Here is a 15,600-nt window from a genome sequence, read left to right as displayed (position 1 = left end):
GTACTTCTGACCATGTAGTATGGAGAGCTTGTCTTGGACACCCAATTTCTGGACCTCCTCTGGGGAGTGGAGTGGCTAGAGGTGGCCAGAGGCTGTGGGTTGGAGACATCATTGTGATTCTGTTCTCACATGCTTGGCATCTCTACTGGGAGGGCTCTAGGCTGAGCTTACTTGGGATGATTACTAGAACACACGCCACACACATCTTCTACGTTGGGTTTGAGCTTCTTAGAGCCTGGTCCTAGTTTAACAAGGTGTGTACAATCATGGGTGATATGAAGAGCTAACTTAGAGGCTCCAATGGACCCTGCTCCGGAAGTCATGCAACATCACCTTAGTCTCATTTTACTCAAGGCAGGCACAGATATAAGGAGGGTGGAAATAATAAGTTTCTCTCCTTGAGAAACTAGCTGCTTCATGTTGCACAAATGAAGTCATGATAGGAGAGTGTGTTGTGACTATTAATTTTTTAAAATGTGAGTTGTTTCAGCATTTTGTTGAATATGTAGACATGAAATGCATACATGCCAGAGTCAAGACAAGACTCTCTTCATTATTCTTTAACTATAGATGATAATCTCTGCAAATATAATCAGAAAGAGCAAGTGATAGGTGATAGTACATAAATCAGAAAGGGTTTTCTTATGTATCTATGAGATATTCATTCCTACAGAGACAGAAAGACACACACACACACACACACACACACACACACACACACACACACACACACACAGATCAGAGAGAGGCTAAGACAAAGAGTCAGAGACAAAGAAATGAGGGGAAAGGAGAGATGGAGGGAAGGAGAGAGGTAGGGAGGACTGAGAGGAGGGAGAGAGGTGGGTAAATCTGGCACAAAGTTAATATAGAGAGCATATAGATGTTCATGGACTTGTTTTTATTTATTAGGATCACAAGACATGTACAACATTGCAGCAATATTTTTCTAGGTATGCAGAGTATATAATAAAAATAGGCTTAGTCTTTGCCCTACAACAGATACCTATCCTGCAGTAAAATATACAAAATATACAATTGACAAAGCAATATCATAAAATCTAAAACAACTTCTTTCCAAAAAAGAATCTGAAATGTGATTAAAGATGCCCTGACTATAACAGGCTTCAGAGAGGGAGGTGGATGTTGATGGAGTTTGGAAAAACACATGTGGATTTGCCAGCTGGAGAGGGAGGAGACGTATGTATAAGGCTAAGTTTGGAAGAGGCCTGATGCAGGTATGGAAGTCAGAGCTCGTGCACATGTGGAGAATGTTTTAAGTGGACCAATGTGCTCCAGGTTTGGGATGAGAGATTGAGGTAGAAGTTCCATGAAGATTATTTGTTCCTGTAGCTCAGTGATTACATTGTTCAAAAATCTCCAAGAAATTTTGTTAGAGAGACAACCAACCATAACAGAATCATCCTACATCAAATCTACTGTATAATAAACACAGTGCTTAGTAAGAAATGCTGGGTTGGGCTGCAAACGTGACTAAGCTGATCGTGTCTTCCTAGCATGCACATACTTTACGGATTAAATCTCCGGTACTACATAAAACCAGACGTGGTGGTTCACACCTGTTCTCTTAGCTCTTGGGAGGCTGCAGCAACACAGAAGGCTCAGAAGTTCAAGGTCATCCTGGGTCACACAGGGATGTTGTGACAAAGCCTGTTCCAGAAACACATAAAATGAAATGGAAGCATAAGAAATATTAGGTTCACTGCCTCTAGTGGTGTTTGCTGGATCACAGCTCCTTCTCTCCAGACTCATGTGTGCCCTCCACGCTCACAAAACCCAAGTATAAACACACCAGAGACTTTGGCGTCCCTCCTAGTCAGTGAGAAGCACCCTGTGACCCACCTCCTGTCATTGTCCGAAATCAAGGAGGAGCAGTGGGTATTACTGTACATGGCCATGTCATTAGCATTCAGGTTTGGTCCGTTGCTTTATGATGAGATAGGACCTGCGTTTTCAGGATGCTCCATTAAATTTTTTCCTAACGCCTGAATCTCTCCACGATAGTGGGCAGATAAGATGCCCTTGTCCTCAGCGTCCTTCATTGTTCCCTCTAACCTGGTTCTCGGGTGGCTCCATTCACCCATTCAGAAGCCTTCTTTTGCTAATCTTTGTAGATTATTTCTCCATTTTTTTGAAGACTGGGTAGTTGGCTCTTAAATGTTTCCTGCAGTCCTTTCATTTCACTGAATTTTAAATATTTCAGCCAATTTGAAGAGTTCATAATGATGAATAAGATTAAGCTTGGAGCTTAACCTTTTGAAACTGGGTGACGCGTTAACTCGGCTGGAACGCTGGTTAATTTAACAGCAGGAGTTGAATTAACTTGTCACAGCTCTGCCATTGTTAAATTTCCTGCTCCTGATCCGTGTCCCAGTCTTGCAGAGCTTGGTTGTACTGGGACCAGAGGATGAGTCTGGGTGAAGAATAAGGTGGAAATGGAAACAGAAAGATGGTATACCTGTTAGGAAGCAAGAGGTACTCAGACAAAGAGGAGGGCATTTTAGTTCAGAAAGCTGGAAATGTGGGGAGGGGGGACATAAGAACTGAAAGGCTCTGAAAGGGTGTGAAGGGTAAGAATCAGATGAATAATGAAGATAAAGAGGTACCAAAGAGACAAGAAGAGGCAGTTGTGGTATGACTTCAATTCTCAGGATGCATTGCATTTAGCATGTTAGGAGCTCTTAATACTGGAAGGATAACCACAATTTCTGCTTAAAAATATCCTATGCACCAGTAGCAGTGAAAATATTGAGCCATGGGCATAATTTCCAAGGCGATCTCAATGCAAGAGACTTTATTGTAAACTTTTTTTCCGCAGAAATATGTACTTGGCACATTGTATTTGTAGATACTTTTTTAATTGTTGCTGTCTAGTGGTTTGGCATGGTGCAATGTGGGAAAGGTGGAGACAGAAAAGAGGTGAAGGACCGGGGAAAGAAAGTCAGTCAGGAGACAGCCAAGTCACAGAGGGGCAAGGGCAAGAGCACACAGCCTCCCTTTCCCCCCCTGAGGACATTTGTGTCAGGAGAGAACAGAAAGCAGAGCGGGGGAACAGGTGTGGCTGAGGAGCAGTCTGTCTTACCCACAGTAAGTAATCACCCTTGCCTGCCTGGGCTGTTCTGTGCGTGGGTTTCTTGCTCCCTGAATAACTCTCAAATATGCATCATCTCAGGTTTGCTATTCACTCTCATACAGGAAGTTATGTGCAGTCGAGGAAGCGGTTTGGCCTTTGGGGCAGAGGCCTAATGGCACCACAAATGCAGGCAAAATAAGCAGCCCTTTAAGCACCAGCCACTTTGAGTGCCATCAATAGAGATCGCCCAGAGCCCAGCTCCTTTTCAACCTTAACTTAGCACTGAAAGGACATTTTCTTTTCTATTTGTATGAGTTTTGTTCCAGGGCTCACGTTATCCCACTGATACTCTAACAGGTTTTCAATTTCTAAGGTAGCTGCCAGAGAGGAGGGCTGGCTGTGCAGGAGCCTAGCCAGTGTTCAGTGGCTGGATCTCAGGCGGATTACCAAGGATTCCAGAGCCTTTGGCTTCTGTCCCAAATTACTTTAAGGTATAGAGAGGAGAAGGCTGGTTTGTCTCATGGATCAAGTAAGGGAAGCGAGGAGGAGAAAGGTGAAAAGGATAAGGAGGGGATGGAGGACAAAGGTAAGATTGTCAGAAGGTGTAAGAAGAGAAAAAGAATGAGGAATTTCTTTTTGTTTAGTTTAAGGCTGGAAACTAAACTCCCAAGGCTTTTGCTTTGCTATTTTGGTTTTGTTTTTACAGTGCTGATGCTTGAACCCAGGGCCTTGTACTGTCTTTGTTAAACCACTGAGCCATACCTCCAGCCCTTCAAAGCATTTAAAATTCACCAACTAGTGCTAAAAGTCACTAAGAGTCTTAGATCCAGTTGGCTAGAAAAAACATAAAAAAGCCTTGTTCTCTGTGAAATGCTTTTGGAGATGAGGATAACTTAGTCTCATCCACTATCCATCACATTTCTCCCATGGAGGACAATGCTTGCCTTCCTCCACACATTAAAACAGAGATTGTATTGCTAGTGAACACTGAGAAGAATCTGGGAGTAAGATTTGCACACTGATTTCAGCTGTGATGGTCTCAGCTACTTGTCTCTATCCCCCTTTTTAAAACAAAGACAAAATTTAAAAATAATACTCCGTTGTCTCAAAAGACATGTAAGTCCAAGAATAAAAATAATAGTATATAGTTTGAGCTGGACTAGCACCAGACAGTTTTTCAGGTTCTAAGAACTTTAAATGAGCAGGTCCATAGATTATGAGCTCTAAAGACTACTCTGGTGGAAGTCTAGTGATGATCTTGAGAATATGGTTCTCAGTATTACTTGGTATAGTCCAAGTTCGACTTGACTTTACATTTTGGTTCAGCAATGAAATTGAATGGGGAAAAGTTAAAGTGTGTGGGGGGAATATGGCTCAAGAATTTCCTGAGATCCACAGTAATTTTCAACCTATCATTTATAGACAAGTACACAGAAGTACACTCCAGGCACAATGGATCCCCATGCTTTATTTCCCTATATCTTCAGGGCAAAAGAGAATTCTCCAGATACACTCACCCCAGAATCATCACCCCCATAACATCCCATCCTTTACATTTCAAAACAGAGTTCAAGAGTATCACAGAAGTCTTTTCCCTGATGTGCTCTGAAGGTGGTTGAACCTCACCTTGATTTTCACCAATGTGAAACCAGAAGGCAATTCAACACATCTGATCTCTCCATGTAGTCTGATAACTGTAGATGCCATAGGAGAGATTTTCAACTATTTGCACCATGCTGACAGGGGCAGGTCCTCAAGTAGTACTGACTTTTAATCATGGTAGACAGTGCCACGGGCATCTCATGTGTCCCTGTGAAAGAGGTGCTATAGAGCCACAGCAAGGAAGCTAAACCTCAAGGGTTCCCTAGCTTTGACTGGGTGTGGTGGTACACATCTGGACTGAGGCAGAAGATGAGAGAGTTCCAGGCCAGCTTGGAGTCCACAACATGATTTTTCTTTAAAACAAAACAGGGAGAGAGAGAGAGAGAGAGAGAGAGAGAGAGAGAGAGAGAGAGAGAGAGAGAGAGAGAGAGAAAGAAAAGGAAGGAAAAGAAAGGTTTTCTGGGTTTTTCATGTAAGCTCTCTGGCTAACAGGAGGAAGTCCTGGATGCTGGGGAGAACATCTGTACTCCAAGTCAAATGACCATCTAGGCACCTTGCTGTTACTTTATGTGCCTGTAATTTCCATTATGACTTTAGACTCTCATCTTTCAGCTTATTTTCATTTATTGTTGTAGCTACAATCAGGGCTGTAATAGGAGAACAGTTCTAGGTAGTGTGCAGATAAAATATGTAGACCCCGGCAACAGTGAGGTCTCCTTAGCCACGCCTCATTTTTCAGTGGGCAGAAACGTGTGTGGGGGTTGACATAAGTACTCCCTGTTGTGTTGCTGCTCATGGCTCACTGGCCCTTTGAGAAGACTGCAGAATAAAAGGCTGCAGAGAGGGAGTGTTGTGGAAGCCAGCGGCGCTGGTGAGGGGGCCTGTGAGTACTAGAGAGGCGTTTGTGTATTCTCACAAATGCCTTCTTGGTATAACTCTTAAATACTAACTGCATTCTCTTCTCTAGCCAGCCCCTTCCGTCGAGTTTCTGTTGCCCCAACTTCCTTTTGAGGCATTAGAGAACTTGAAGGAACCCAGTGTGGTGGGGATTTGGGAACGACTTGAGTCCTGCTGGTTCCTTCCTACCCGGAGGTGTCACTGAATGCCACTCAGACACTCACAGCAGGGCCACAGCTGATCAATAATTTCCAGGACTGTCAGAGGCAAAGCCCAAGGAATGTCACCCAACCAGTTAGAAATAGCACCCTGACAAGAAAATTCCAGGGCAGTCAAAAGATAAATTGTAACATTTGGTTATATTACTATGTGCTAAGACTTGTTCTTGACAGGAGACATTTGGTTCCCATTTGAAGGCTGTGGAGGGCTTTAACTAAACATAGGGGTAGGAGTGTGATGAACGAGGGTTTCTAACAGCTACATTAAGAAATTGAAGTTGTCAAATCTACCCATGAGAGGAAAGCAACCATCCAGACATATACTAAAATGTTCCATTAGAAAACTATTTTAAATGCTCCAAGCCTGGTAAAGCCACCCACTCCTCCCTCAGGAAACGGAAGCCGTATTTTGATTTCTGAATGATTTTTGCTTGCTTTCAGCTAGATAAGTCTATTATTCAATGTAGTGCAATTCTGTTACTTTTAGCTTATTTAATTAAAAAAATTTATATTACGTGTATGGGAGTTTTTTTCCCTATATGCATGCCTGTGCACCACACATGTGCCTGGTGCCTGCAGAGGCAGAAGTTGGCATTGGATATCCTGAACTGGGGTTACAGATGGTTGTGACCTGCCATTTAATGCTGAGAACTGAAGTCAAGTCCTTTTCAAAAGCAACTAGTATTTTTTTCTTTTTTTTTCTATCCCCCTCCCACCATCCACTCCTCATAATAGGAAAGGCCTTCCATCGGAGTCAATAAAGCATGGTATATCAATTTGAAGAAGGACCAAGCTCCTCCCTGCTGCATCTAGGCTGAGCAAGGTATCCCACCATAGGAAAAAGGTTCCAAAAAGCCAGCTCATGCACCATGGACAGATCTTGGTTCCACTGCTAGGGGTCACAAACAGACCAAGTTACACAACTATCACCCACATGCAGAGGGCCAACTGTCTCTTACTACTGAGTCATCTCTCCAGCCCTGTTAGCTTATTTCGAAGTATTACTAGTAATTCCAATTAGATAGTAAATTCCAACACTTGGAATTCTGACAGTTCACTCACTAATTTAAAAAAATCTTGGTAGAGTGATTGTTCAGAAGACACTAAGTAGAAGCTACTGTGTTATGGTATTTATGTAAGATTTAAGATACGTAGGAGTCTGTCTGGTGTTGGAGAAACACAAAATGACCTCTTCTCCCTTGTACTGGCCACAGAAATCCTAGAGGACAGGCACACTATTAACAAAGGCACGTATTGATGACTAGAGGTGAGTGGAAAGGAAACTTGAAGTTTTAGACTCCATCTTTGACTTATATGATAGAAGATTGAAATCCAGACTCCATAAGTAGTCCTGTAGGTTGTGAATGGTCAAGGTCCGAAGTCCCCACAACTCTATACTTTGTTCCACACAGCACTGCTCTCTGGGCAGTGATGAAAATAGTTGACACTTATAAATCTTGAACTTAGAAAGTTCTGAAGCAGTGAAGACTATCATTGTTGCCTACTTCACCTATTTCATCTGTAAAGTTTCCAAACTGTTGTAAAGAACAAATGCTAGTAGGCATATATACAAAACTACCTATGAAGAACCAGTGGGATGGCTTAGATGGGAGAGGCATTTGCTGCCAAGTCCAGAGATCTGAGTTCCATCCCTGGGAACCACATGGTGGAAAGAGAGAACTGACTTCTGCAAGTTGTCTTCATGACTTCCATAGCCATGTTGTGGTATATGCCTATACAAATAAATAAATAATAAACAAATGTTAAAAAATTTACTACTGTAGCCTCTGCTGATCGTCTTCATCCTCACAATCATCCTTACCCACAACTAGAACTGCAATGTGACATATGAAATCAGTCTGATTAAGAACCCTTCAAACAGAGATGAGAATAAGACTGGCTAGCTCTTTAAAAGGGTCTGACTCCATAGAAAACAGAGAGTGTGATGTCCCAACTCAGAGCCAAAGTGTTTACTTTAAATTGGTGGAGACATTTAACAGGACTCCCTGGATAAGACTGGGGGGAGGAGTGCCATACACAATGTTGGTCATTTACTCAACAAACATTTAATTAGTGCCCCTTTATGCCAAGCCAGGTAGTAGGTGCTGGATTGATAAGATTTATAAACCATGTTTCCTGCACTCAGGGAGCTCACAGTTAATGAGGCGTTACCTAATGTACCAATGCTCTTTGGATGGCGACCTATTGCAAAATAGAGCTGTGTGCAAGGGATGGTGGTGGCAGTGAGCAAGAAGCTCACTTTTCCTGATAAGCGCAGGAAAGCTTTCTCTAAAAGGTGTGGTTTAAAACTCCACTCCTCCTTGGAACTGGTCTGAATTTCAGAGGATTATGGCCCAAGAGTCTCCACACTAAATTGAAGGATCAATGGACTTAGCAAAGAAATTCCTTTACCTATAGGCTGGAGTAAAACATGGAGAGGCAGAAATATCTAAAAAATCAAAACAAAACCCTTTTACATTATCTGAGAAGGATAGGCGTGACTCTGGATGGATTTGGAAACAATAATGGATAATGGGTACTGTGTCAAAGGTAAAAGAAGAGACACAGCAAATATATTTATAAGCCTGAATGTTGTCAGAGATAATTGTGTCTTTGATGTGTACACAGAGAGATGAAGAGCCATGCAAAATGTCAGCTTGAGTGACTTAATTATTCCCAGCATAGAGAATTCTAAGATGTCAAGAAAAAGAGCAGACTGGTAAAACTGAATAGTTTATAAGCGTTTTCTGATTTGAGCCTGTTTCATTTTTACGGTGTCCAGAGGAATATTGTCTACAAAGATGCAATGGATGATGAAGATGAGATGTTTTTTAATTTAAATTTATTTATTTTTAGTTTGTCAAGAAAAGGAATATCTAAAAAACTACCCTGTATAAAAAAAGGCAACATCCAAATATATTTCACAGCTTGAAATGGGCTTATGTTTATTCCCTGGTCTATCCCCCAAGGTTAGTGTCAATATGTAAATAGAGGGTATGTTTGTAAAGTTCTTCAAACAATCTGATCCATTGTTTCTTTAATATGAATATGAAAACGTTGGTCAGTTGTTGTGTCTTCAAGAGGGGCTTTCTCTTCAGTTACCTCAGTTAGGGTTATTGTACTGAAGTAGCCATGGTAAAACGTGTCATAAGGATGGCTTCATATATTCTAGTCTGATTTTTAACTTATCAATATTAGTGATAACAGGACCTTTGGAAGAGAGAAAGGTGCCTTACTTACTTTTCAATCATGTGAAGATTTTCTTAGAACAAACACATGGGGATGGTTAATATCTTCTTTTTAATCTTCCATGTCATTGAAAGGAAGTATACTATCCCTCAAATAACATGAAATAAAAACCCAGGTTAGTAAACAAAGATCTAAAAATCTGTGTTCATTATTTGGACTGATGGAACATGGCACGTACAAAGGATTTGACTTTTGTTTAATGGGAATGTCAGTTTTCCTGGCCATACCTTGAGGAGGCATAAACATTTTAAATCGATGAAATCAAGACAACATTCTCAGAAGCACAAAGGAAATTCAGAAAACATGGAAACCATATCATGGTGGGTAGAGCACAGAGAACAAAATCACCATAGTAGAGACAGAGAATCCTGAGGTAAGCATATTTGTTCCTGGTGCACTGAGCCAGTTTCAGACCCCATGGGGGATGTCTGGAACTCAGGGCTAACTGGTAAAGGACACTGGCTGGCCATTAAACAGATTTGGATTCCAATTCTTGTTCCCTAGGGAGTTTTGTGGAAGTTATCTCTGCAGAGTATCGTCAGTTCTCTCATCAAGGACGGTGGTGAGGATGAAACAAAATGGGGTATATTTTCAAAATCCTGAGCCTGTTACATGGCATGGTGAGTGATCAGTGATACATGCTACCAAGGTTGAGATTGTGGATTTCATTTTCCTCAGCCACCTTTGAGAGTTCAATCCAAATGAAGCATTGCAGGATTCTGGGTGGGAGATTTAGTTTCTTCTCAGTGGTTTATATGAGACATCAACAACTTTAAATATTTCCTTTAACAAACTCAAATTAGTGTTCTGCCCACTCTTCAAACTTCAGATGGTTGACTGCCTTTTAAATGAGGATCCTGTCTGCTCATGCACCCAGAGCTGCCTGGGGATGGCAGGAAACTGAGAGGAATGTGCTTCCAGTTGTAGGGATTACCTGGATGGCGGACTCTAGCCAGAGTCTGTGGATCAATGGCTGTGAGAAGGTGTGAGCCAGCTTTCAGTCCTGTCTGCATCTCCGTCTTAGTTCTTGGTGAAACGAAGAACAGGTATGAATTCATGCTCCAGTTCCCAGTGTGGGATTCTACCTCTGCCTTTCCATGCCTACAGTGAAGAGTTTACACGCAAACGGAAATTCCAAACACAGTCTATTAATTTCTTATTTCTTGTGTGCTTATTTTCTGGATAAAATAGAACTGTTGAGACTTAAGGTGACTGGTAAAGACGACGCAAGTTTCTTTTCTTACTTCAAAACCTTAACTATGCAGGAGAAGACACAAACTTAGCTGGAGGCTGACTGGTGAGGACCAAATGAAAATATGAAATTCCTGTGGGGCAGTGGTGTGTGAACGGCTGTCCCTCTTTCTTAGTGCTGTTCAGACGGTTGCCTTTTGCCACCACAAACTCCCGTTATTCCAGTGACTTGATTTCTCTCTATCCACAGTGTAGGGAGAGCAGGTGCCCTAGGGGCTGCAAGAATTGCCTTAACAATCCCATCTAATCTCAATCTTATGCACCTGGAATAATGCAAACATTGGGTACATTTCTGGAGGGCAGTTTTTGTCAGGGTTCTGTTGAAGGGAGCCACATCTTTAGGAGCTTGGACCCAGTTTTTGGGACTGATTAGTCAGGGAAATTCAGGGTCCATTCAGAATCTCCCAATGATTTATGCAAAGACTGGAAAAAAAGACAGTTTCTTTTGCTTAGAATATATCATCTTGTGACTCATATTATTTAGGGTATTGAAGAGAGCCAAATTTGAAAAAATTGTTAGCACAAGGAAACAGTGAATTAAGGAGTGAATTAATACTGACCCTCAAATGAATGAGCATCTTTCAGCTCCCTAAGAATGTGGTTTACTAGGAAAGAAGAAAACAGTTGATGTTTTGTAACAATGTCCAGGATTTTACATTTCCTTTTTCCATCAAGGAATGAAAAATGTAATAATGATATGACTGTCATTTGAAATTAGTTTCAAAAGCTTACTCACTTTACTACTTAAGATCAAAACCTACATTTTTCTGACATTCTTTTGATACTAATTACCATTGCAGCTTAATTGACTTTCATCTGTGGAAAGACACACATACACACACACACACACATACACACACACACACACACACACACACACACACACACCACAGAGAGTCAGAGCAGTGCTGTGTTTTTTACACAAGATGTATATGTGCTTATATACATTTATACTCAGAGTATTGTGGGCATATACACATATATATTATACACACATAAACATGGAGATACATTGTTATTTAACAAAAACATCTATAGAATAACCAGGTCTTAGAAGGTCTCGAATTTATTAGGAAATGTTATAATTATTTTACAAAATAATATACTAGAAGCAGCATGAGGGTGAGTTGAAGAATTCTAGAATTTTCCATAAGACACCTTGCTACTGTGTAAGGCCTTTGTGAATCAGAAGCAGAAGCCATTCTTCCAGCTTTCTTTCCTTTCTTTCTTCTTTACATTTTATAAAACTGCAGTTTTATTGCTACATAATACAGTAAGAAGATTCATCGTAAGGGTTACCTAACAACGTTGGTGGTGTTGATGAATAGTTGCAATTAATACATTCCCTTAATTAGTCTGATACCCAGAAGATGCACCTGGCAGGTCATTTTAATACTACAATTGATTTATAGCTGCTAGAAATGATTTTACCGGCTATCTTCAGAGAGTACAATTAGAGTAGATTTCATTTTTTTATGCATTTTCACTGAGGAATAAACATAAAAGGTCTATGTAATTCAGAACAAAGCAGCTATAATGTACTAATGGTTTATGGATTTTATTAATATTCAGCTAACATTAGAGGCAATTTTAGGAGCGAGCAACCTATTTTCTTTATGAAGTATTCAGTTTTTTAGTATCTGAGTGCTTTGTTTAAAAAATAAACCTTGATATCATCTCATGAGTTGCTTCTATTTCTTTCAGGAAAAATATAAAATAAAAATTTTAGGTGCCATTTACCAATAGCATATACAGGCACTCACATATGGTATATTTGCTTTATAAATACATATAACATTACAAATAAGTCATTAGGCATTCATGTGCCTTAAATCATGCTTCCATTAATATAATTGTTGAGCTAATGGGTGAACTCTGTTAGTAATAGAGGGAGCTGCATTTTGTGGTTGAACAGGTAACAGAATATTTTAAGTACCTGATTATATATCTGGTTTTCATTCTGTTTATCTAGGATATTAATTTTACTAATCGAGAATCTTTGTTCTTCTCTCCCCATTCATATCATGGGACCAATTTGCTTGTTTAGCTTAAGGTAGTAGGACAATGAGAAATCAGTGCCACAGACAAAGCCTAGAGTTTGCTGAAAAGTATTAATGGCTAAATACACCATTTTTACAATTAATATGAACTCTACTTAAAACTATTTAGGTAGTAGCCAATGCCTTTCAAAGGGTCAGTGATGGAAGAAATAAAACACAAATTCATTTAAAATATAGCCTATAACTATACCCAGATCTAGCTACTTATAATGAATTAAGTTTAAAAGTGTGGTGGATTTATGAGACACGGACAAATGGTTTCTCTCAATGTGTAATCACATAGTCAACTGGAGAAAGAAACAAGAGAATTCACCTACTGATTCACAAAGAAAAATCAGAAGCTGTTAAATTATAGGGAGGAAAGTTGAGGGGACTTTAAAAGGATCCATAGTAGCATTTAGTGTTTCAGATTTTGACCTGAAGTTGACTTCTTGGTCCAAGCCACCCAGAACTACTCAGTATCTCTAATGTCCAAGAATCTCTCCTTTGTAAGACCTTTAGAATTCCCATCAGCTCTTCTCGCTTTGCATTATTTCAGAAACTCATAGATTGGTAAAAATCATCCAGTCTCTCTTTCAGACTTCTTCACACCACACATTTCAAAGAGGCTGAGCAATGATCAGAAGCAGAGTTCAGATTCAGGGATGTGACTCTTTAAAAGTCAGTGGCTACACAGAGGAAGTTTATCCGACCTTAGAACATATATTATTAAAATAAAACTTACTGGATGCCATTTTAGAGATCAGAGATTAATTCAAAATTAGAGTTTAATTTGTCTAGAACCATTAAGGCAAAGCAACCCACCAAAATGTTTAAGATCTCTGAGTCTGTACATCTCACATAAAAATCATAAATATAAAAAGAATTTGTGTCAGCTTACCAACCAATACAATAACCCACAGTGGTTCTAATATGCTCGAGAGCAGTGATTCTCAAGCTGTGGGTCATGACCTCTTTGGTTGTCACATATTAGATATACTGCATATCTGATATTTCCATTAGTATTCATAACAGTAGCAAGCTTACAGTTATGAAGTAACAACAAAATAATTTTATGGTTGGGGGTCACCACAACATGAGGAATTGTATTAAAGGGTCACAACATTAGGAAGGTTGAGAACCACTGCTCTAGAATGTCTTAATACTTATAGGAAGCCACCGGATGGAGATCCTGGGACTTGGACATTTCTTAGTAGTCATTCTGGCCTAAGGGTTCAAGAATGATGATACCTGTTGGTTCCAAGTGATACTCAAGGCATCACCACATCTGTGGTTGTACTGAAAGATTCAATAGTCAGCTTCTAAATTACCATGATGGGGACTTCAAGGGGGTCATTTTGCCCATTCCTCCTGATTCCAGGGAGGACAATATGTAATTATCTTGGCTTAGAGAGCAGAGCTAGCTCTGAAGCCAATTGATGATGCTTAGGCGTAATCATCTGCCTCAGGGGGAGCATTATCTTAGGTTGCTAGGTAGTTTTTGTTTATTTCTAATTTTGGCCAGTGAATATTTAGAAATGAATTTTTTGCTGCTTAATTTTATTTGTTATATGGTGTAAATTATATTTTGCTTTGGTTTTCATGCAGCAGGAGTTTTTAGTGCTGACCAGAATCATTGGCAGCCATCTGTGCCTGGCCCCAGGCACGGACTCTCCCAGGAAATGTCTACACACCTGTTTGAAGCACAGTTTTAAGTTCCTAATATCATTTGACAACGTTGCATTAAATCAAAGAGCAGTAAAAAGTTAGCTTTGAATGCAGCTTGGGAGCCCTTATTCTTATAATTTATCGGGCAGCTCCTCTTCTACAATTTATGTAATATTCAGTATGGAAACAACTCTCATTACAATGCAATCTGTTTTCAATTTCTGGTTTAAGCAATGAAGAGTTAGTTGTCCTTGTTGCTGCTTCTTCTAATTCCCCACTAACATCCTTACGAAAACATCATTGTTACTTCTTTCTCCATTGTGTCTAGATACATGACAGAATCAATTTAAGGGAGGAAGGAAGTATTTAAGTGCACAGTTTGCAGGGATTTCAATACTAGGTGGACAGCAGCATTGTGGTAGTAGGTGATACGATTGAAGCTTGTACACATCATGGCTGTGGACCAGGAAATATGGAATGAGATGAAAGATAAAACAGGCTATATCCCTGAGAGACTCAACTTCAGTGCCCCACTTGCCTCCATCAGTTGGTTCCCACGGTTTCCAAAATTTATGCCAAGAGCCACAGAACAGGTGTTCAAACATAAGTCTGTTAAAGACATTTCATATTCAGATTGTAGCATTTGCTACAGTGACCTCATGTTTCTCAAGTCCAACTTTTAGAGTCCTCATAATCTTAACAGTCCTGACATTGGCGAAAAGTTCAAATTCTTCTGAGACCTAAGGCAAACTCCTAGCTGTGACCCTCTGAACAATCTTAAAAATGTTATAAAGTTCCTATCCTAAATAGCAGAGCGAATTTTCCAGATCTAAAACGGAGGAAAAGATGCATGTCAAGGAGAAATCAGAGCCAAGAGTGGCTGAAACTGAGCAGGGCTGATATTAAAATAGGCATTCTCTATCCGGCACCTGGAGCATGTAGAGGCATGGTGTGAGCTCCAAAGAGCTTGGGCAACTCAACCCATGTAGCCCTACCAGTTGCAGCATGCATGACTCTTGGGACAGTTCCACTCCCTTTCTGTAGCTTTCCTCAACAGACATTCCTATTCCTGGCATTACCAACATCTGGGAGTCTCCACTGCACTTTAGGCTCCACCCCCACTGCAGCATGCCCTGGGCTCCTATGCCTCTGTGCAGGGTCTATAGCAGATTCTTGTTTTTTTTTTTTTTTTTTGGTTTTTAGAGATAGGGTTTCTCTCTGTAGCTTTGCGCCTTTCCGGGATCTTGCCCTGTAGACCAGGTTGGCCTCGAACTCACAGAGATCTGCTTGCTTCTGCCTCCCGAGTGCTGGGAGTAAAGGTGTGTGCCACCACTGCCCAGCTGCTTCTTCTTCTTTTTTTTTTTTGACACTTTGTTTTTAAATGAAAGGATCAGATTTTTACCCTGGAACCTAAGGTGGGTGGGGTCTAGTCATCAAGCCCCATTTTCTGTTGTTTCTATGACAAGTGTATGGTTTTTCTTTTTCTTTCTTTTATTTTTAGAATTTTTTTTATTCATTTTACACACCAACTACAGATCCCCTGTCATTTCTCCTCCTACTCATCCTCCCAGGCTCCCCCCGACCC

This window comes from Peromyscus californicus, unplaced genomic scaffold, assembly GCF_007827085.1.
Source record: "Peromyscus californicus insignis strain IS unplaced genomic scaffold, ASM782708v3 Scaffold_7__1_contigs__length_154581171, whole genome shotgun sequence".
NCBI classification, from domain to species: Eukaryota; Metazoa; Chordata; class Mammalia; order Rodentia; family Cricetidae; genus Peromyscus; species Peromyscus californicus.
Note: the sequence above shows the minus strand (reverse complement) of the source record.